This window comes from Protopterus annectens, chromosome 9.part0, assembly GCF_019279795.1.
Source record: "Protopterus annectens isolate FY-2018-M chromosome 9.part0, PAN1.0, whole genome shotgun sequence".
Lineage (NCBI taxonomy): Eukaryota > Metazoa > Chordata > Ceratodontiformes > Protopteridae > Protopterus > Protopterus annectens.
Window position 1 is genome coordinate 906,523,082 of NC_056743.1, and position 24,690 is coordinate 906,547,771.

The window sequence follows — 24,690 nt, forward strand, 5'->3', positions numbered from 1 at the left end:
ATAACCTGCAATGTTGAGATTTTTAGATTTATTTCAGCTTTTGTGAGATTTCAAACATCATACTTTTTTTTTTTCTGAAGGGTTTAGGAGTAGCTTACGGCTGCTTAGCCAAGAATTAAAGTGGAGGTCAGGCTGAATCTGTGTTTGAATATTTTAATATGAAGGATTGGATCAAAGAAAAACCACGTCAATTGTACAGACAGTGATAGGAAGATCAGGGAGATTAGAGGGAAGTTTAAAGACCGAAAACAACAGTGGGGTAAGTATGGCTCCTCAGGGTACTCCTCATATAAGGGGGATCTGAAGGTGATAGGAACAAGCTTATTTTGACTCTGAAATACCCATTTGTTAAGAAAGGTTGGAACTAGGTGACAGTGTTGGGGCTAACCCTAATTTCTTGAGGAGAGAGAAGGTGCAGAAAATGGTCAGTAAGATCTAAAGCTTTAATAAGATCAATGAAGAGAGCTCCTGAAAGGTTTCCCTTATTCACATCGAAAAAGATCTCATCTGTAAAACACCATAGCACTGTCACTATGCTCCAGCTAGTCCAGAATCCATGCTGTTTAACACAGTGAGGAAGTGGTACTGTTGGATGTAAGTAGACAGCTGGTTGTAGATTATTTTTTAAGTAATTTCCCCAAGTGTAGAGAGGATGGAGACAAGGTGAAAGTGGGATGCATTTTCTGGCTGAGGCTGTTTGGGAAGGGGTTTAACAAGAGCAGTTTTCCATCCATCTGGCATTGTATCTTCAGTTAAATAGAGGTTATAAATATGGAGTAGAAGTGTGGTAAAGTCTTTACAGAGTGATATAAACCAAAGGACTAGGTCATTTGCAAAAGGGGATGCATCCAGAGGTATGTTTCTAGAGGGCGGAGGTCAAGGTCTGTGTGTGCAGATTTTTTTTTTTTAAATAGGAGAATAAAGGTGGTGGCTGGATGAGAAAGGTTGAGAGGGAAAGGCTGCAATACTAGATACACGACTGAATTCATTAAAAAGGCAGAGGTTAAGAGCTGATCTTGAGAGGTTTGAATAGTAATAGGGATGTAGGTGGGATCTGCGGATTTTCAGCCTGTGAGAAGATTTACTTCCTGTCAAAAAATGTTTGGGTTTGCTTAGCACAGCAAGTTGTTTGTTTCTGAAACAGTTGGTTTTGTGACTGTGTACGGCTTGCTTACTAGGTTACACAAAGAGGTAAAGGTAGTACAATTTTCTGCTGAGGCGTTCTGTCTCCATGAAGACCATGCACTGTCCACAAGTTTGAGCAGAGCTTTCAGTTCAGTGGTTAGCCAGGGGGGTTGTTGCATTTGAAAAGGTGCTATGTGCGATTGAAGAATTTATCTTAAAGTTGAAGTAGAGTAAGTGCATGAGTTGCTGCAGCCGAGTCAAGGTTCTGTAAGTTAATGGGAGACCAGTCAAAAGTTGCTAGGTGAGACTGCACAATAATGATACCGATTTAGAAGCAGCCATCAATGCCCTTAAAGCAAGATTTTATAAACAGAGGTTATAGTGAAAAAGAAATAGATTCTTATATTACCAATGCATGGAGAGGAAGGGCAGATAAGTGTAGAGCCTACTTCACAGAAAGGGTGACATCAGATACACAAGATGTAACAACTGCCAAAGGAGATACTTTTAGAGTGCCTTTGCAATACTCAAGTGATATTAATAAGTTCATTAATATTATAAAGAACAATTAGAATATTTTAACTACTTTTCAAGAACTTAGAGGAGTAACAGATGAAACACATCACTTCTCCTTTAAGAACAAATAATCTTTGAAAAAGCATCTATGCTGTAAATCACAATACTAAAGGCAGGCAGTACAAACAAGCAGGCTTGGTACTTGTATGTGTAGGACCTGTACAGCTTGTAAGTATATGTCTACAAGCTCAGTGTACACTCATCTATATGCTAAATTCAAAAGAGAATTGGATTTTTGTACAGACTGTAAGACAAGTATTGTTTATTTTAGTAACTGTCAAGTAATTCGGACGGCGCAGTGGTGCAGTGGCAGCGCTGTCACCTCACAGCAAGAGGTACCCTGGTTCAATTCTCGGCTGGGGTGTCTTCTGTGTGGAGTCTACATGCACTCCCTGCGTTCGTGTGGGTTTCCTCCCACATTACAAAGACATGCATCTGGAGCATTTCTCCCTGGGCCTCCACTGAAAATTGGCTTTGTTTCAAGTTGGACTTTCCTGGTTAACAAATGTTAAACAAAATAAAGTAATTCTTTTTATACAGGAAAAACAAACATATCCCTGAAAGAATGAATTTTGGAGCACTATAGGGACATTAATGCTTTGGCACAACATGTTTTGCTGAATGGACCAGAGCATATTTTTAAGTTTCTAGTACTTGAGATATTAGATGAGGGAATGAGAGGAGGAGATATACATTTAAAGAAAGAAAAAAAAAATCCAGTCAGCTGAGCAGAAATGGATCCTATTTTTTAATGCAGATAAATCGCCTGGATTGAATGGCCTGCTATCTCTTAAACCAGTCTTAAAAGCACGTCCACTTAAACATCGATTTGCTGCTAGTGTTTTTATAGTAGCCACTTTTATAACAGTTGTTTTTATATTGCAATCTATTTTTTTTTTATATATTTTAAAGTGCTTCTTGCTAGTGATTGAATGTAAAGCAGCTGATTAGCTGTCTTTTGATTTAAACTTGAAATTTTAAGTTAAATTTTAAAATTTAAGCTGTAAATTTTCCCTTAGAACTAGGCAAGCCTCAACTCAAGTGCTTCAGATTAGCTGCTCTTATTGCAGCACTTGCAAAACAGAAATCAGCACTTGTCCTAATCTCCTAGACAGCACTTGCAAAACAGAAATCAGCACTTGTCCTAATCTCCTAGACAGCACTATTATTCTCCAAATGTCCTAGACAGCACTATTATAATATAGCATAAGACCCTCGATCGTCCGCAGGACTTAAGTTAAATTTACTCTTCAAAGCATGTCCAGAGGTCAGCTTCAGGTGTACTCTCCAGTTCATCTGGTGGAATTGGGCAACCTGAGGCAGAGTCACAACTGCCTCATGTATACAGACAACCCTCTCCTCTTACCTCTAGACACAAACACTTGTGAGAGATGCAAATACACAGCCAGACTGGAGGCTAAGCACTCTCAACCCATAACTGTAACAGACAGTCAAGAGGATAAGGGACACACTTGCATCACACCACCTGTCACACATGAATCTACAAAACAAGCACCGGCAAAACATACGCATAAATACACAAAAACATATTTGGAGGCACTAGGTACCAATCTGAAAAAGAAACAGTGCCCTCCAAAGCAGACAAGCAAGCAACCTGCACCCCCAAACACAAGCCAGAAAACACATAGTTCACCTCTGCAGTGTGCCTCACAACAGCCCTTAAGGCAAAACACCATACCTAACACGCTAGTAATAGGAGACTCGATAGTAAGGCACACGGATGTTTCACTCACCAGGCTGAACAAGGAGAAGGTTGTCAGTTGCCTCTCGGATCCGCCACATAACACAGGCACTTAGGTCACTCCAGAACAAGCACAAGTATGACACTGTCATTGTACATGGTGTGAACGACCCAAGACGTACCTCCCTGGACTACATGAAGAGAGACATTGAGGGGCTCTCTGATCATGTAGCCCAAGCTGGTATGACCCTGACCTTGAGTAGCATACTACCTCCACCTAGAATGATACCACAATACAAAGATAAAATGATCAATTTCAACAACTGGCTAAGCTTCTGGTGTCATTCTAAGGGGATCCAGTGTCTGTCTGCCTGGGATGACATGACAGACTAGCCTCGCTGTTTTGCCAGAGATGGGTTGCATCTATCACCCCCTAGGTTTTCGAATACTGGCCAAGGCTCTTGCCGTCCCCATAGTGCCTTTTTTAGGCAAGGCTCAAAGGACAAACCAACCACCGTAACCAGCACAGGTAACCAAAAACTAAGGGTAATGCTACTCAACGCCAGAAGTCTCAACCTCAAAATGCACACACTCGAGGCTCTCCTCAGCATGGAGAAAATCTGTTTGTGCAGTGACGGAAACCTGGTTCAAGGCTCAAGAGAGCACCCCAGCACTGCCAGGTTACAATTCATATGATACCTTCCAGCCTCAGTTACCGGATCGCAGTACAAAGGTCGGAGGTGTACCCATATTCATCAAGGATACCCATATCTCCCAGGTTAGTAGCGCAGCATGATGCCCCAGAGATCATCCATGCGCAACTATCAGCAGGCAAAACCAAATTTCAATTCGTAGCCGGTTATAGATCGCCCACCATTTCCCAAGATGCTCACTCTGCATTTCTTGAGACATGGAAAATATAAGGTCCTACCCAACACCATAATCTTGGGTGATTTCAACTACCCTGGTATAGACTGGGCGAACTACCAATGTTCCAACTCCTATGCTCAGCGATTCATAGACTTTATAAATTCAAATGCCCTTGAAGAACTAGTATGTTCCCCCACTACAGGGGACAACATATTGGATTTAATCATCACAAATATGGGCGCCCATTGCACCACACCCGTTATCACCCCCTCCTTGGTCAGATCTGACCACAAACTGATAACCCTGGACATCCTCACTCCTCCACTTCCCCCAATCAAAGAAACCATAGTCAAAAACCTTTCCAAAGCAAACTTCAAACTACTTGCATCCGAAGTGGAAAGCTTCACTATTCCCTTGCAGAAGGATAATGATATCCAGGATGCGGAATCCTACACCAAGGCACTCTATATGCATCTTCAAGATTGCATGGACCGTGCTATCCCAAATAAAACCAAGACTCCTTCCTCAAGCAAGAAGAAACTGGTCTGGTGGACCCCGGCCATAAGCAAACTTTACAATAAAAGGAGGAGACTTGTACAAAAAAAAAGGCCAAATCTCAAGTAGAAAAATCATCCCTAGTAAGAAATTGAGGGCCCTCATCAAGTAAACTAAAGCTAATTTTGAAAAGAAAGTTGCCAAAGATGCTAAGGATAACCATAAGGCCTTCTATGGCTACGCCAAAAACCTAAATGGCAACGCTCAGGTCTGTTCTGAGCTAGTTCAAAATGGAACAAAATACACTGACCCTTCTGACATTGCCAACATCTTGGCTGACAGGTTCAGTGCAAATCCCCCCCACCACCACCACCACTATTACCATTCTAGGGGATTGTGTAAGTCCAATTAATACTGATACATTGGTTAACAAGGCTCTATCTAAAGCTAAAAATGCTGCCTCCATGGGACCAGATGGTGTCCCAGGCTGTGTCATACGCGAGCTCCAAATGGAATTAACCCCGCATCTTAATACCCTGTTCAGTCTCAGCCTCTCCACAGGATGTGTGCCCATAGAATGGCGCACAGCAATGGTTTTCCTGCTACACAAGGGTGGGGCCACAACTGACCCTGGGAACTACCGACCAATAAGCCTGACCAGTTTGATCTGTAAGGCTATGGAGCGAATCATTATGGAACTCATAAATGGAGAGATTTGGAACCTCCAGTCGCTGGACCCCACGCAGTTCGGCTTCATCAAGGGCAGATCATGCCTCCTGAACCTGGTGGATTTCTTTGAGACAGTTACTCAGGCTATAGATAAGGGAAAGGATGTACACACGGCTTACCTTGAACTTGCTAAAGCATTTGACACCATTCCCCATTCAGGTATTATTGATAAGCTCACCAGCCTGGGCATAAACCCTTACGTCACAAGATGGATCGCAAACTGGCTCTCAGACAGATCCCATAAAGTAAAAGTAGTGGGATCTATGTCCGAATCCAGACCAGTAACGAGTGGTGTGCCTCAGGGCTCTGTCCTGGGGCCCCTCCTGTTTGGTATATACTTCTCAGAAGTACAGGCAAGCACGGCAGGGCTGTGGCTAACTAAGTTTGCGGACGACTGCAAACTGTGTGCTATAATAGAGTCTCCGGCCGACATGGAGATCCTCCAGAAGGGCCTAAATGAGACTGATGCATGGTGTCAAAGCCATGGTCTCAGGCTAAATGCAAAAAAATGCATAGTAATCCCCTTTGGAAAAAACAGAGTACCCGCAAACTACAACATAGGAGGTAATCCCCTGAAATCTGAAGAAGAAATAAGGGATCTAGGGACCCAAGTAGATAGTCGGCTTTCCTTTGACAACCATGTTGCCAAAGTGGTTAGAAAATCCTTCTATGTGACCCATCTGATCATGAAAGGGTTCGTATCAAGATCTAAGGATGTAATGGTGCCCCTCTACTCTTCCCTCATCAGACCCATTATTGAGTACAATGCACCAATTGGAATGTATCTGGCTAGACATCTCCAGCAGCTGGAGAGACCACAAAGGTACCTAACCAAGAGGATTACTGGCCTCAAACAGTTGCCCTATGCAGCACGATTGAAAAAGCTAAGACTGTTCTCTGTTGCATACCGCATTCTCAGAGGCGATCTCTGTCTAGCATACAGAGCCATGTCCAACCCAGAATTGAACATGCTCCATCTTAGCAAAACCAAATCTACTCGAGCTATACGCTCTAGGGATATAAACCTCAACACAACAATGAATAGAACATGCTGGAGGGATAGATTGTCTTATGTAGATCAGGACCCATGCGAAGGGAGAGGCCCTCACTATCACTTTTCAAGAGGAACCTTGATGAGTGGATGAGTAACAGAAAGTTCACACCGGGGATCACACCAACAGCACTACTAGATAGGGGCCAAGGGTACTAGCTGCTAGTACAAGGGTCTAGGGAACTACTAAAGGGGAGGTGAATACCGCACAACGTGGCTGGGCTAATATATGCCTTCGGGCAGATAGCCCAGTACCAACCTATGAACTGAATTTGTTTTCTGCAAGCATCAGTCTGATGAAGCGATGTGATTATCGTGAAAGCTCTTACTTTTTTAGGTCCATTTGCTGTTAACAATAAAATAGTTTTGCCTTGCTGTGGTGGTTCAGTACTTTTTATTACTTTTACGTAACTTAGTTTATTAGAACCACACCTTTATTCTTGTCTTGACTACTACAATTGCTGTTTTTTGAGGTTGCCTGTATTGACAATGGATCTGGGTGAGAAGGTAATTAATTTGTAAAGCAGTTTTTAGTGACTTGGTGGATAATATGGAAGGTTATTGGGGAGTGACTGCTGAATGAGGGTGGTAAAACAGATATATTGGAAATGATCTGAAAAAGTTAGAGAAGAATCAAGGTTAAATCCTAGGTATCTGTATTCAAAAAACAAGGAGGGGGGATGATGTTACAGTTATCAATGATGTTAATAAGAAGTAGATGAGAGAAGTTTTGAGGTGAACAGATGAAACAAACGTTATACCAAGCATGTCAAATTGAAATTCCAGTCCAAATGTACAGTACATTCAGACAGAATTCTCTAGAAGATGTAGCTACCTGCGACTGGTCACCAGCATTTAAAATGTACGCACTCAACATATGTCCAATTTTTAGCTAGAAACTATACATTTATTCCATATTCTAGCTCTGAAGTAGAAGACACAATGTCACAATAATCATTTTTTGCTGATTTTAACTCTATTAAGCACAGCATGGATTCTTTTTTACATTAGAATTACACTTCAGTATTCATTCAAAATGCCATTTTAATAACTATTTTTTCAGTCCTTAAAAATCATGATCAATTCTCAAACTGTCCGTTTGTCTGCTTTTTTCAGTGGTCTTTCAAAGAATACCCAACAGCACTAGTCACTTCTGATTCCAGCCTCCCTTGTGGCTAGTTCCTGCTGTAGCACAGCCTTTTCCTGAAAACATAACTGCAGAAACCCGTCACTGCAACTCCTAACAATAACAATTCTCACAATCTCAATTTTTCTGCGACAGCAATGGTTGTGATAACGGACTGCTTTTCTTCTTTGGATTTCAATGCATTTGTTTTATAAAAAAAAAAAAAAGACTTCAGTTCCTTCTATATAGTTTCCATTTTCCTAATGAGCAGAGTCTGGTTGCTTATCCAACATCAGCTTCAAGCTATGGAAATTTCTCATAGCTTCTGAATTCTTATTTCAAAAAGACTAGCTTGAAAACATGGTAGTCTTCTGTAGTGTCCACTGTAATAATACTTCCAACTCTGCTGATTTCTCTCCAATATCTTCTTTCCTTTCTGTTGAGTTCTAGACACTGACAACAAAGATTACGTATGGAATTCACTTTTCAACCTTCTGCCTATTAACAACTACGCTGTTTAAGGATTACAGTCCCATTCTACATTCAAAACCTAGAGATAAGTCTCATATATATATATATATATATATATATATATATATATATATATATATATATATACACACACACACACACACATAGTGTGTGTGTGTGTGTGTATATATATCTCAACACATATATATATATATATATATATATATATATATACATATATACACACACGCACATATATACACACACTTTTTGCTATTAGCTTTTCCGATATGATATTTCACTGTTTTGGTAGTTCTTTTCACTTGCCTACCAATAAGTGGATACTATAGTACCAGATGTTATATGTCTGAATACAAATTCAAGCGCAATCTTTTGAAGTCCTCACTTTTATACCGTGGTCCGAAGCAGCGGTGGTGCAGCGGTAGCATTGTTGCCCAACAGCAAGAGGTTCTCCCATTCAATTCTTGGCTGGAGTGCCTTCTGTGTGGAGTCTGCATGTCCTCTCTGTGGCGTTCGAAAGACATGCGTGAATGGGTGTGCTTTCATTGAAGGTTGGGCGTCGGGCTGGCACCTCAGCACCGTAAAAATCTGCCAATCATTAGCAGACCGGAGTTCTGCTGTGGCGACCCCTAACTGGGAAAAGTCGAAAAAAAACAAACTTTTATACCGTGGTCCAGCGTCAAAAATGACAAAACTGAACATCCCCACCCATACAAGATCACAAAGAGTTTACATCATTAAATACACTTGTCTCGTATGTTCACCGGATTACTTCAGAGTACCTGGGAAAACAATTCTACAAGTAGCAACTATGAAATGTAAAAGTTCTTTTCCCTCACTTGCAAAAGCTAAGACTTCTCACTACAAGGTCTACTGTGGAGTGCATCAATTAAAATTTCTTCTTCTGGATTATTATTCTATGCAATTTACATGGTACAACTCTGCACTCTTCTAATCTATTCATTTGAGCTGACGTCCCATCCATTTTTTGCATTTTACAATTCCCACATAATGATTCAAGTGCTTTATCAAACATTTGTCTTATCAGCTAACTAGGAACACTTATTTTGTCAGCTTTGAATTAAGTCTTGTACATAATGCTATTTTCTCTCTTGGAAGAAGTAAGCTGAACTGCTTTCATTTCTAATGCCTATTGCTCAAGTTAGACTTTCAATGAAACTTTAGTCACTGCATCTATAATCAAGTTTCAGTATAGCTCTTAAGTAATTTTTATTCTGTTACTGGTAAAAACATTACTCCCCAAGGGATTTTTAATGATTCCTCCAGTACGTCCTTATCCTTCTTTGGTAAATACAGCCTACTCAGCACATCTACTATATGCATTTCCTTGTTTGGCCTGGATTTTTATTATTTATTTTGAATCAGTTAACCTGGTGCTGATGTCACTGTACCCATTTCAGTCATCTCAGCCCAGGGAAAACACAATAGATACATAATATATACAGAGTGAATGACAAAACGCAATACACACATTACATACAAAGTGAAAATCATATCAGGTTTAGGGTATAAAAGCAATAGACAAACATTATATACAAAGTGACTAAATAAAAACCACAATCTATACATGTATTTCACTTACAATTCAAAATTTAAACAAAATCATCTGTAACCTCATAAGTGCCATGTACAAAGACATTCTGAATGTTCTCCATTGGTTTAAAGTCTCTGTCCAAATAAACTTTATACAAAGCCACGTAATTGTTCATATCTATAAACTATTGTTAGCACTTCTTTTTGCATGTCAGCATCTATTTTTTGTGCATCTGTAAATACTATTGAAACGCTCACGATTGGTCTGTTCTCTTGTACATCACAGCTCTTTCACCAGTCTATCTTGTATTTTAAAGCTGCTGCACCTGTAAGTCAAAGTAAACTTTGTCATGTAGCCTACACAAGTGCAGTCTAAACAAAATTTTGCACATCAGGATCAAATTGAACAGACATATACATGCATACATCAGATGTATATTCATCATTTCACATTAGACAGGTTTATTCTACCCAACTAGTTTCCTAAGCATTTCAGAACTCTATTCCTGTTCACAGTGCCATTCCCAGGCTGTATATTTGCCCCGAGAGCCATTTCGGATAAATAGTTATGTTATGTACAAGTTTTGTAAGAAACCTGCTTCATTGCTACAAACGTCTGTAATGCAGCTTGTCGTCTAGATTCAGCATCTGCAAAAATTCTATGACTTTTCCTTTGTCGGGCAATTCTTCTGAAGTTAGAATATGACCCATGTATTTCAGACTTGTTGATCTTACTCAATTTGAAATTATACGACTGTGATATTTAGTAGTTATATCAGTTTCATGTCATGCTCTTCCTGCAACTTATCCCACATTGATATCATGAATTATGTTTACTCTCTTCAATTACTTGTGCAACAAATTCTCTGAATACCTCTTATGCTAAAAAAATAAGAGAAAGAAGTCCAAAACATCTGCAGCTTCCTAATGAGTATTACGTTTAGATGCTTGAAGATTTGCCTGCTAGAATCTCTGGTTTGTAATTGGTACCAAAATGAACTCAGCAACTGGCACACCAGTGAACACATCCTCATCTGTAAGCAATGGACAATCCTCTCTTTTATTCACTATATTCAGATGTTGTGGATCACTACAAATTCAAACATGGTCTTGTTTTACAACAGTAACCGTTCTATTCTACTGTCAGCTTTCTATTCACTACAATTCCTACTCAGTTCTACTAGTGAGAGCTACTGGTGCTTTTTGGGATCATGTACTGTTGGCACAGCATCAAAACATACCTGTAAATGATATTCTCATGTTAACCAAATCATGAAGGATAGCACTGGTAGGACCCTGTGCAATATACCTGTCTCTCTGATATGTCTGAACTTTTTGCTTTAATACTCTAAATTTCAATTTATCATCTCTAGTTTCTCAGAACCAAACAGCTCAGTACTTTGAAAGAGATGTGTGCTGCCTATCTTTATATCAAATATCAGTAAATTTAAGAACCATTGGCTCTGCCCCATCCCCAGAATTTTTTTAACAATGTGCACACAGCTCTGTCTTCACTGCCTTCTGTTCCACTGCCTTATATCTGTAACTGTTTAATTATACACTGCAGTTATATCTAGTGCTGCTTACTAATTCTCAGCACTTACTGCCAAGTATAACTTGTTTTAATGTGTTTACCTCTTATACATTTTCAGAATTCACCGTTATTTTTCCTCTCTTTATTAGTGCCAGTAAAGAGCTTATTTCATGTTTCTGTTTAACAACCAGACTTTTGAACTCATCTGTCCTTCCTTTACTGCCTACTGAGCACATCTTTGAAAGTGTTTACTTCTAGTACAGAATCTACCAAAACGGATTAAAGTAAGATAGTGCTGCCCCTCATGCTTACAGCCATCCTAACTATAGAAGACTTGTTTTTAATCTGCACAATCTTTGCACTGCAACTTCTGTTACAAAACACTCTCAAAGGTCTCCTTTTCAAACCTGTTACTATTACAATGCATTCTGTCTTACTTTTGCCTTTTTATATAGCAAACATTATCTTAAACATATCCCTTTTGAGTTGTTTTAACTGTGCAAAAGTAATTTCAGTAGCTCTGCACACAGATAAAATCATGCATTTCTCTTGAGTCTGCTCATTGTTTGATCACATCTTGTAATAACTATTCTTATTAATGAATTGTGCAACTCGTAAAATTCACTGGTCTCCGTTTCATTTCTTCAGTTCAGTAACATAAGCATTTAAAGTCTGTGCAGGACCTTGTGTCCATATAAATAATGAGAAATGGCAACGTTTTTCTAGATTCACAATCAATTTTTAAACTCTTCTCAATTACCATTATGGCTTTTGCCTCTTAAATAAAAATTATCTTCGAGGCTTCTTCCCCAATGTCATGCAGAAATGTGATATGCATTTTTCAGGCTTCTCAGCTATTCCATTTGTCATAAGGAATAAATCAAATTCCTGAATTGAAGTTTTCAGATAAACCATTTACTGACAATTTCTGGTGGATATAGCTGGACCATTTTTCTACTATAAATTATACTTCTATACTTTCAAACACTCTTCTTGACAGTAAATGAGGCCATCTGGCATATGGGTGCTTATCAAGATGGTCCATAAACACAAAATGTGAATGAAATTCTCTCTTCCCTGAAGTGTATATCAAGAAGCAGCTTTTCAGAAAATATCACATGATCTGCTGTTGTCAATTTTCATTCTCTCAACTGATGGGTTTGGATCCAGTGCTCGGATCTATTTCGGCCTTTGCTAAATCTTGTGGCAACCTAAAACTTTCGAGCTTCCCCTTACCAATACACCAGTCATAAGTTACCTTCGATCTCATCTGCCACTTAACGTGAAATTATAAGTCTGTTACTTTTTGATTTCTAAGGTTTTCTGCTACTTTACTGTCCTTTACCCTGTCACTGACTTAGCGACTTTAAACATTTGTTTAACTTTTTTTTTTTTCATTTAAAATCTCAGATAGTGTACACACTGTGAAATCCTTTAATGAAATACCTTTGAAGTATTACTGTTATCTTCACTTAATGTACCTCTTGTATACCACTACTGGTATTCAGTTTTTTTCATTTTATCAAAAAAGGGAGAGAGAAAAGATGAGAAAGTCCAGTTCCTTTAGTTTTGTGGTAATTCTCACTGTGTCCTATGTCTGATGCCCAAACTTTGTCTGTTTACTGTCTTGGACACTTACATTTGCAGGAAGATTGTGTGATTTCTCATGGCTTTAACCCCGGAGCATTAGTCGAGGAAAAACAAACTGATTTTGAAAAGTTTGCTACCTTCACCTGTTGGAGAAGCAATATCTGGAGCTCAATCTCCTAAAACAGAAATTGTAAGTTTTCTTCTCCAAGACCTTCCTCTCAGGTCTCGGAGAAATCCACAAATAAAAGTTTAACTTGGGTCCGACCTCGCACTCTGATCCAAAACCTAGAAAGATATACAAGGTGAAACCCGACCTCACTCTCGGATCCAAAACCTAGAATGATATCCAAGCCGGATCCGACCTCACCCTCAGATCCAAAGGGAGAAAAAAAAAGAATGAGTAAAGTGATGGATCCAACCTCCTCAGATCCAATGAGAAAACTACCAGATCTGACCATTTCCAGCCCTACAGGATCTAGCATCATTTACATCCCAAGAACAAGATATTCACCTTCTGGGAATCTGGTGCCCTCAAGGATGCCTCATCCCTTTTTTTTTTTTTTTTTGCACATCACAAACACAGGTCAGCCTCTACTGTTTCCACTCATTCTTCCACAAGTCTGACTGTAGAAGATTGTGGAAAAAGTGACAAGGAAGATTCTCTCGGCACACAGTCAGATGGGTGTCTTACCGGCTCCTACTCTTTCAGATCAGGACGTCCGTGCTTCTGGTCGATACTTTACCAACCCATGTCAATTCTGATTCGAATCACTCAAACATGCATGCGAGATCTCAAGTGGTGGATTCAGTCAGATCAGATTCTACAGGCCATCCGTTCATTCCCCCAGGCCATCCGTTCATTCCCCCACAGCCCAAGACCACAGTGACCACAGACACTTCCCAGTTGGGGTGAGGTGGGAGCTTTATTTGGGGGGAAAACAGGCCAAGGCACTTGGCCCCCAGAAGCCAACTTGCGTATTAATGCTCTAGAGATGAAGGCAGTGCTGTTAGCATTGCAGGCCTTCCAAGATGCACTCCCTTTGGGGATGATTGCAATTCAAATGGACAATACGTTAGCAGTTTGGTACATAAACAAAAAAGGAGGGGCCAGATCTTATCCCTTGTGTCGAGAAGCCCTCAGAGCATGGCAGTGTGTGATCTCCTACAACTGCTTTCTTATAGCAAAGCACATTCTGGGGAAGCCCAATGTGATAGCTGACAAACTGAGCAGATGCATTCTCCTACCTCACGAGTGATCTCTCAACAAGAATGTGACAAGGATGATATTTCATCAATGGGGCCAGCCTTGCTGCGATCTTTTTGCTTCTCCTCTAAACAACAAATGCAGCAGCTACTTTGCCCTAATCACCCCACAGGGGGAAATCATCGAGGGATGCTGTACTTCATGACTGCCCTCCCCCCCCCACTATAATCCTATCCTCCAATCCCACTAATTCTGAAATTCCTACAGAAAGCTGCCATGTTGAAGAGCAAAGTCATCCTCATTGCACCTTACTGGGCTCAACAGATTTGGTTCCCTTTCCTTTGGCCTCACTTACTTCACCAACCTTGGATTCTGGATCCGACTCCAGACGTCATCTCATCTGACAAGTATGCTCCATCCAGACATATCAAGCCTCAAACTGACAACCTGGCTTCTCCAGTTCTACTGACAGCCAGACAACTTATGTTGTCTTCTCCGCAAAAACAATAACCTTGTTTTTTCTATATTCTTAGACATGTCTAAAGCCTTCGACACAGTTTTGCACCAAATACTACAATTAATTGCCTCTTTACACGTCTTCCTCAGTACTTGGTTCCACAGCTACCTGTCTAATCGACAGCAAGCTGTTAAGTGGGCTGACAACTTATCACCTCCTCTACCCATTACTATTGGTGTCCCACAAGGCTCAATACCCGGCCCTTTACTCTACTCCATTTTACAATTACACTTAACTCAGCTACCCCTCACTCTACCATAGTACAATATGCAGATGACTCTACAGTCATCTGTACAGCCCCATCCTATCCAAAACTACAATTCAAAACATAACAAGCCTTTTCAGATCTAGAACTGTATCTCAAGGAAAATAAGCTCACACTAAACCCCAACAAAACAAAGCGTATGATATTCACACATAAATCCACAGATCCCTTCACCCCACTATATATCCTCTCCTTCAACTGCACCAAAATAGAGCCAACAGATAACACAACTTCCAGGAGTCACAGACAGCTCATCAAGATATAGCAAACACATAGCCTTAACAGTCAAGACAATACAACTTGGCTCCCTATATAGATCCAGAACATTCCTCACCAAACTGGTCCTAGCCAGAACCCACCTTCTGTCCACACTTCTTTACGCCTCCTGCATTTTAACCAACCTTAGAAAATCAGAACTAGAGACTTGCTACCACAGAATTGCTCATTTTGCAGCTAACCTCCCCTACAGAGTCCACCATTGCACTACCCTTAGAAGTCTGCATTGGCTAGAGCTGCCTCATCTAACACTTAATCAACTGACAATTGCTCATAACATCATTTGTCAGTCAGATGTCTGTCAGTCACTAATAAACCTTTTCCTACCCTACTACGCATCACGTACACTCCGCAAATCCAACAAACTACGTCTACAAACACACAAACCTTGTAACTCATTTGATGACTATTTGCCAATCACATTGCAAAAAACAAACAATCCCACAAAACATACTCACTACCCCTACTAACATCATGTTTAAACAACTATTTAAAGAACACCTTCTCAGTAACTGGCTCTGCACCTGTATCACTCCTGAGTAATCTCCTTTTTCACACTTCACTTCCCATTGTACTATTAGTTCTTATATACAATCACAAATTATTTTTTTTAGCTGTTCTGATTTCCCTGTTTTGGTTGCCATATGTTAAAGGATTATACCTAGTGTTATGATATATATGTATAAAACTGATAATGTTTAGCTCATACTACTTTTTATCTAATTTTGCTATTTTTCATTTTTATTACGAGTTTAACTGTTTTATATCTACCTTGTATAACATATGTACCAAGTACGTAACTATCTTTGGAGCTTTTCTCCCTGGGCCTCTGCTGAAAATAGGCTACTAGCCCAGACAGACTATCCCAGTAAACAAATGTAAAATAAATAAATATTTATCTTCCCACAAAACTTTAACACGTAAACTCTATTCCAGTAAGTGGAAAAGATCCATGTACTGGGCTCATCAAAATCATACTGTGGCTTTTTCAGGTCCTATACATGACATGTTTGAGTTTTTGGCCCTACCTTTTTAAAGAAAGAGCTAGTTCCTCAACCAAATTTCATCTAGCAGCAATATTTAACTTTCATGCTGGATATGAGAGTTATTCACTAGCCTCTCATAAATTATACAGATCTTTCATGTGAGGCACTCTACTTTTAAGACTTCCCTTTAAAGACCCCACTCCCCCATGGGACCTCAACCTGGTACTGCAGGCACTTATACATTCCCCTTTTGGACTAGCAGTGGAGTGTGACCTTAAATATCTAACTTGGAAAATGTTTTGTTTTTAATAGCCATTACATCTGCCAGACGAATTTCAGAAATTCAAGCACTATTTTCAAAACCTCCTTACTTGATTTTTCACAAGGACAGGGTTACGTTACCAACCAATGCATCCTTTCTTCCCAAGGTGGTGTCAGAATCTAATATCAGTCTTATTAATAATCTGCCATTTTTTTTCCCCAAAGTTACTAACATGGGAGCATACATGTTGCATTTATTACATGTTCACAGACAATTACGTTTTTACTTATAAAAAATAAGACATAAGCAAAACAGTCCAGTTATTTGCTTCCTTTGCAAACTTTAGCCAGATGGATAACTGACTGCATTTCATTCATTTATAAAAAAAAATTAGGCATTGCCTTACCACAACCAGTAAGGGCTCATTCAACTAGATCAATGGCAACTTCTACAGTTTTCTTCTATACAGCGTACATGGACGACATATGTTCAGCAGCAACATGGATTACTCCCCAAAGCTTTGTTACTCATTACAAATCAGATCCGGTCTCCAAGGGTAGAGCATCATTTGGTTCAAATGTGCTCAGGAATATCCTTTCTTAGAGTCCACCCTGCAATTAAGATAGCTGGGGACTCTGTCCCATCAACTGAGGAGAGAATGAAAATTGACAGCATCAGATAAAGAAGTTACGTACTTACCATAACATTCCATTTCTGTTGTCCATTTTCATTCTTCCTCAACTTCCCGCCCACCAACCCCTATCCAATTTTTGTGTGTGTACTTCTGGAAGAATGAGTTCTTAGAGGAACATCACTTCTTTTAAACTGAGCTGCAGATATACAATCTGAGTACATGCAATTGTTACACCTCTTTTGTTGTTTATGCATAGCAAATATTGTCTTTTCTAGTAAAATCAGCAAACAAAATATGAGGTAACTTAGGGTTGGTGCATTATGGGTAAGGGGAAGCTCAAGAGTTTTAGGTTGCCATGAGCTTTAATAACGGCAGAGAGAGATCTGAGCATCAGAGCTGAACCCATCAGTTCAGGAAGAATGAAAATGGACAACACAGATGGAATGTTAAGATAAGTACATAACTTCCTTATATGCAACTTTCTGCAGCTAGGCTATTAGCAACATAGTCCATGAAGCAAAAAATATATTTTTTCGACTGGAAAGACAACTTTAATGTTTCATGCAATAACATCATTCCCTGTGCGCTGACATGAAAACTGTGATGATAAACTAATGCACAGCAGAGTGTTTATTTTACTTGTTTAACAGTCAAGTAGAGTGGTCCAAGAACTTTTTTCAACCATGATCCAACCCATATGCATAATCAAGTGTTGAGATCAGGGAACTAATCCAACACAGCTGTAACAAACAGAATAATTTCACACAATTTGTCCAAATTGGAACAATTAAATATAGATGTTTAAGCACATAACTAAAACATTCAAATAACAGGAATAATACATGAAGACTGTGATCATGATAAAGCTGGAGAGTCATGGCTAAGGAGGTATAAAGTAAACATCAGCATAAGAGGCTACAAACAAAGAACTACTTTTCCTTGCATAAGACTCATGCTAGTATAAATGAGCAAACAATAGTACTGCAAACTCACTTCACTAACCATTTTCTCTTCTGCATTTGTATTTCTAGACTATGTGAAAAAAGAAAGAGGATTTAAACATAGTATGGAAAACATGTTGATGATTTACAGAGAACTCAATTCACAGTGAATCAGTTAAAAACAAACAAGACAGTATATCATGTCTTAAAAGCCAGTGAGTGATTCACAGCACCACCTTAAGTAAATGCCAAGACACACCACATGATTATCCAGGCGTTTTCATGTTACAGAGATGCAGAATACATGCTGAAATAAAGGCTATAACACAAAATGAAATCAGATCAGTATGCCAACCTCCACCATGGTGGCGATCTATAGTTGCCTGTGAAAGAAGACAGGTTAAAAGGTAATCTGTGCTTTATTAATACCTCTGAAGAATGTTCTTACAGGAGGAAACAGGACTAGACCAAGGGTGGAATTGCCCATTAATGAAACACAAACAAAATAAGAAAGACACTTCTGATGATCTGTGCAAGTGCACATCACTAATTCCCATACAGCTTTGACATAGCACAGCTATACATTTTGCAATCAAGACTTCTCACAAAACAGTAAAGCAATTACAATATAAACCAGGAGCCATGGAAGGAAAACCACCGTACAGTACAGTTAAATATAACAAGTAATATAAAGCAGCACTGCGCAATAAAACAAAGTTGAGCATGTTCAGTCGTGGCGCAGCAAGATTTAAGAAAGACTTTTAAGCATACAGCATAAGCCACTTACAAGCTCTGCTGGGAAAGGTTGCCTTTTTTTAACTTAAATAGTTCATTTAAATTTAAAAAGGGGTCACAAGAATTAAAACAAAGTGGACTTCCTCAAGCAGCACAAGCACAATTTTACTACATACAGACAAAGAAAACAAGTTAAGGAGACCATGTTTTTCAACAGAACCTGACTGCCAAATTGTAACTAAATAATTTTGCATTATACTGCCAAACTACTACCAAAAACCTACCTAAATGATGACATTATATTATCAGCACTGTGGTTTTCAAGGTAAAAGATAATATCTATATTCAAGTGCCAAAATGCCATCATTGTATAGTCAAAACCATAACAACGCATCTGGGACTGTAGAACCAGTGTCCCCATTTTGTACTGACAGCCCCATTCTGCTCCCCCACAACTCCACTTCACATTAAAATGTATATAACTTTCCAACCATATACTGCAAACTTATAATAAAGGTATTCATTTCCAGCTAATGCCCCTAAAATATTTTACAATAATCTATATTTCACACACGTGTGTGTGTGTGTGTGTGTGTGTGTGTATATATATACATATATATATATATACACACATACATACATACACACACACATACTCACTATATGTAGGTGACTGTGATGACTAAACGTGACTACAAAGCCAGTTAAATATGTTGTTTCAAACAAAGCATCTGCAGATACCAGATAACCAGCATTATACTATAGGCAAATAAAACAAAATATTGCCCCACCACAAAAAAATGTACAACTTTAAGCAGTTAGTCAACTGACTGAACTTTACTGCAATATTTAGTTACACTTATGTTAAATTGTTTCTTATATTATGATATGCATTAAGCATTCTAAACACTTGTATTACTCAACATTTCAAAACCAATATAATTCGAAATAATACTGTAAACTATTCACACCCTAACCAACGACAAACTAATTTAAATCCAGTACCACTACTTATTACAAAGTGGGCATAACCAAAGGGCACATTTATCAACCAAAACATACCATATTGGCTCTTTGTACACATTACACTACTGACAAGTACTAAATAGTCAACCTAGATAACGGAGTTGGTGAAGCTTTTAACAAGATACGTAGATACAGACATCATCAGGTTATCTCTATATGTTTTTAGTTTCTACATACCAGAGGGTGCCACTCCTGAGAAAACTAGTTCACCAGATCAATACTACCAACTTGGTTCAACGACACCATGACCTGTACCAAAGCAGAAAAAAGAAATAAAGTCAAGACGCATATATCGCTTTAAATGAATATATTTATTGTTGCACGTTTTAGGTAATCTCAATTCAACCTACATGGCAAAATTACAACAAATGTGTGTATAATTAAATTACCCACACACATATGCCTAACCAGACTTCATAGCTGTATCACCAAGTAATATAAGAACCGTGTTTAAGAAGGCCCTTTTCTTTTCTAAAAGATCTTAAAAATCATTCAGTAATAATCCCCAAAAAACTTAGTAACATACTAAGAAAATTGCCCATAAAACACGGAAACTACTGAAATACTATTAGAATTCATAAATTACACAACCTCTTTAAAATAACTATTAATAGAAACGTCACAACTCATGAAGAGAGGGACATCGTTATAGCAGTATGTTCGCACGAAAATGCATAACTAAAATTAAAAAAAACTATTGAAAGTATTCTTTACAAATCTCCCAACACACCTGGGAGAGCAACTTCAATTTCCTCCACAGCATGTCAGTTTTAGTTCACAATAATTACTCCAGCATGTACAGCATCTCCTTGTATCTTTCGTATTTTCAATTAAGAAAAAAAATTAAAACGCCACGGAAAATCGAAGCGAGGCCTTAAAAATAACAACAAATTAGCAACCAATATTTCAGTCCCACCGCACGAGAACTTTCAGCTTCAGACGGGTCCCATAATAACAAGAGATCCTCACATTGGGTATTACAATACAGGCGGAATCATTCTCGACGCATTAATAGGATATTAAATAAATAAAACATATTTATTTTGTTCCACGTCCGGCCTGTTATGTAGGCCTCTCTTCTATTTGCTGTTTCTCTGATTTCAGCATCTCCAGCACACCGAAGAACATAGGAAATATCAGACGCTTTTCACACATGTGCATAATTGCTCGCCTACAAAACTAATAATGGTATGCGCGTAAAACTGCTTTACCACTGTTCTTTATCATTATTCTTTATTACAGCTTCACAGTTTTTTACAAGTGAGGTAGTTAGTGCTTTTCTTTTGTTTACTAAACTCGCAAGCTATTCCACAAGGACAGTTGTCATAACATGAATAGTTAGGGTGATAACTGACGATAAGAAGCAATGTGATTGGGAAAAGTATGACAAAATCTCATCTAGAATAAACACCGTGATGCTCCTCAAGTGTCCTCTTAACTATGAGGCAGGGATGTGTGCAAGTTGAGATTAAAACAATCTACGGAAAGAGAAGGTTCGGTCCCCGGAGACAAGTAGCTGAAGAAGTGGGAGACTAACACAGGGAAGCACACTAAATGCTCGTATTTATCCTCTGAACATTTATACTTGATACGAACAAACGTGACTGGTAATATTAAATACAGTACGACTACCAAGACAGACAGAAACTAAATGGAAATGAAATGAAAGCAAAGGCTTTACGCATTATGAAGTTATGATGCGAATGCCGCTGGGTCCTAACGCCTCTCATATAACAGCATGGCCGAATGTTCCCTTGTGAAATATTGGAGAAACTGTGCCACTCCCATACCTCTCAAGTAGCCAGATTTCAGCCTCATATTTTTAGTCTGTTACTCATAAAATTTGTGATTTTTGTAGCAAATCAATGAGGACTGTTTGTTTGTGTCTTTCGGCTTTTCCCGGTTAGGGGTTGCCACCTTTTCAAATGGCCAAAGTGGGACATTTTCCGGACACACATCAGATTTTACAGGCCGACACATACCCACGGTCAGTACAAAGGATATAACTTTACTTTTTTGCCTAAATAAAAGCTTATTCTTGTAGCAGTTTAGTTGCTTATTCTGTTTCTTGTAACATTTAGGTATTTTAGATACAGAAATAACTATTTTATGCAACTATTACATAAAATATGGGACATAATTATGTCCTACAATCTCAGGACATTTGCCATTTTTAATATTTTTTGTCAGGACACAACTGCCCAAAGAGGGACTGTCCCTCACAAAGTGGGACAAGTGGTAACCCTAGTTGCCACAGCTGAACTCCGGTCCGCTAATGATTGGTAGTGGATTTTTACGTACCGGGTTACCAGCCCTGACGCACAACCTTCAACAAAGGCACGCCCCATTCACGTATGCCTTCACACAGAAGACGCTCTAGCTGAGAATCGAACGGGACAACGTCTTGCTATGAGGCGACAGCACTACCGCAGCACCACCACCGCAATAAATGAGGACTGAATTCACTAAATACTGACAGACATTTGAGTTTCAGACTTCATATATTTCAGAAAATACATGGTAACGCTTTTAAGTGCAATATTTAACCATCGTCCCTATTTTTGCCCCCGTTATTTTTGGCTTTCTCCAGATATTTTTTTCTGTGCCAAGAGGCTAAAAGTTAGGCGACACTGGCTCACCAGCAGTTTCGCAGAGGAGTGGGCGTGGCCAGTGTGATTGACAAGCCTAAAACCTGGGAAGTGGTAAGGAAATGAGGCATGATTGGCATACCATGTATAGTACCCCGTGGGGCCATGCATATAATGAATGTAGATGAGCAGCTCAGTACTATACATTCCTGTAATAGTTTAGTTATCTGTTTGTAATGCTGGTGCACAAGGACCTCCTTTTGCTTAATATAAAGTACTATAACTAATCCTATATAAGTAATCCCAGTGAATATAAACAATTACATTTTCCCTTTGCTTTTCAGGGGGCAAGCCCTCCTGCACCCACCTTGTAGTCGGTTCTTGGAGTTGGTATATTCAAATGGGGGGTGCAGCGCCCCCACAAGGGGTGCAGAGGGTTTGCCCCCTGCAAAACCAAAGGGGAAAAAGTAATTGTTTATATTTGCTGGGATCTCTTGTACAGGTGATGTAATACGGCGGTTTAGGATTACTTGTAATAGTTTGTCAATTTGGTGGTTGTATTCCAGTATTTGTTATGCTGAAACAGCTAAGCATGCACTTAATGATTCTTTAAATGGAGTTGATATTCATCTGCTAAATATAACTGCGATTAATCATCAAAATGAATATTCATGCCGATGAAGCCACTTCATTTTTGGTTATTCATAACTACAAGAAGACGTCAACCTGCTGGGGCGGGGTTGGGGAGGTGCTTGCTACTGCGCATCTGGTGAGCCAGTACACCACAATATCGCCTACTGTAGTGCACTGGCTCACCGGCAGTTTCGCGCAGGAGTGGGCGTGGCCAGGATGATTGACAAGCCTAAAATCTGGGAAGTGGTAAGGAAATAAAGGCATGATTGGCATACCATGTATATTACCCTGTGACGACATGCATATAATGAATGTAGATGAGTAGCTCAGTTCTATACATTCCTGTGATAGTTTAGTTATCGGTTTATAATGCTGGTGCGCAAGGACCCTCTTTTGCTTAATATAAAGTACTACAACTAATCCTATATAAGTAATCCCAGTGAATATAAACAATTACATTTTCCCTTTGCTTTTGCAGGGGGCAAGCCACCCTGCACCCACCTTGTAGTCGGTTCTTGGAGTTGGTATATTCAAATAGCGGGGGGCACAGTGCCCCCACAAGGGGGTGCAGGGGGCAAGGGGAAAAAGTAATTGTCTATATTTACTGGGATCTCTTGTACAGGTGCTGTAATACGGCGGTTTAGGATTACTTGTAATAGTTTGTTATGCTGAAACAGCTAAGCATGCACTTAATGATTCTTTAAATGGAGTTGATATTCCTCTGTTAAATATAACTGCGATTAGTCATCAAAATGAATATTCATGCTGATGAAGCCACTTAATTTTTGGTTATTCATAAGTACAGCAAGACGTCAACCAGCTGGGGCGGGGTTGGGGAGGCACTTGCTGCTGCGCATCTGGTGAGCCAGTACACTACAATATCGCCGAAAGTTATGCACCTGTCCATTATTTTCAGGGACATCCATGATTTTGACTCAGGTTTTTACTATACACTGTATCCGTCTTAATACCTTCAAAAACTGGTGACTTTTGGGGAAAAATGTGGTCAATTACACTTAAGAAAGAATGGTTAAGGTGTTTGCCTTACAAACACAAGGTACAGGGTTTGAATTTCACAGGGGATAACTGGCTAGGCTTAAAATGGCTCGCAAGGGCAGTTAGCCTAGTACTAACCTATGAACCTATTAAAACTAGAGTTATGGACTTCTTTTACTTCAGAAAATGTATATTAATTCACATTATTTTAATCTATCAATGGATGTCTCAAGTTAATAGTACTAATATTTTGTCTCCCCAATTGTCCCCAACTATTTTTGGATCTGTCCCTATTCTGTTGAGAGTTGTCGCTCATTGGTTAAGATAGTAATTTCCAAGGATGAAGCTAGAAATGTTAAAAAAGAGAACACCAAACTTCCACGCTGTTACCCCTCACATAAAAAGTACCTTTATTTTAAAGTATAAATCCAAATATGAAATGAAAGTTGAGTGCATATACTGTCATATTTAACCTGTAATCGGGCAACTCATACTATCAACTTTAAATCCCTTTGGGTGTGTTAATATTTAACCTGTTTTCATTATGATAAATTGATTTTTTTTCCTCATTCACTGGTTGGCTAAATGTATTTTTCTTTACTCCTAACATGCCATTATTTAACTGCACTTATTTATCTCTCACTACTGAAAAGGTATGATAAGACAACATAGGTCTGAATGATTTTGGTGTTGTGGGAGAGGGACCTTTATGTCAGTTTGTGTATTACATTTTATCATTTGAGCTGAGGCCAAGCATTTTGATGGGTGACTCAGAAGGATATC

General features: G+C 39.1%; 1 protein-coding gene across 1 annotated transcript in view; it reads right to left on the minus strand.

The window, feature by feature from the left end:
- BAZ2A (bromodomain adjacent to zinc finger domain 2A) overlaps positions 1-21,367 on the minus strand; it is a 3,667,728-nt gene extending 3,646,361 nt beyond the window's left edge. Inside the window, exons 1-2 of the mRNA XM_044083634.1 lie at positions 20,421-21,367; positions 19,868-19,939 (exon numbers count right to left, since the gene is read on the minus strand). The gene's annotated coding sequence lies outside the window, so the exon portion shown is untranslated. The remainder of the gene's footprint in view (positions 1-19,867; positions 19,940-20,420) is intronic.
- Positions 21,368-24,690: the final 3,323 nt, after the last annotated feature.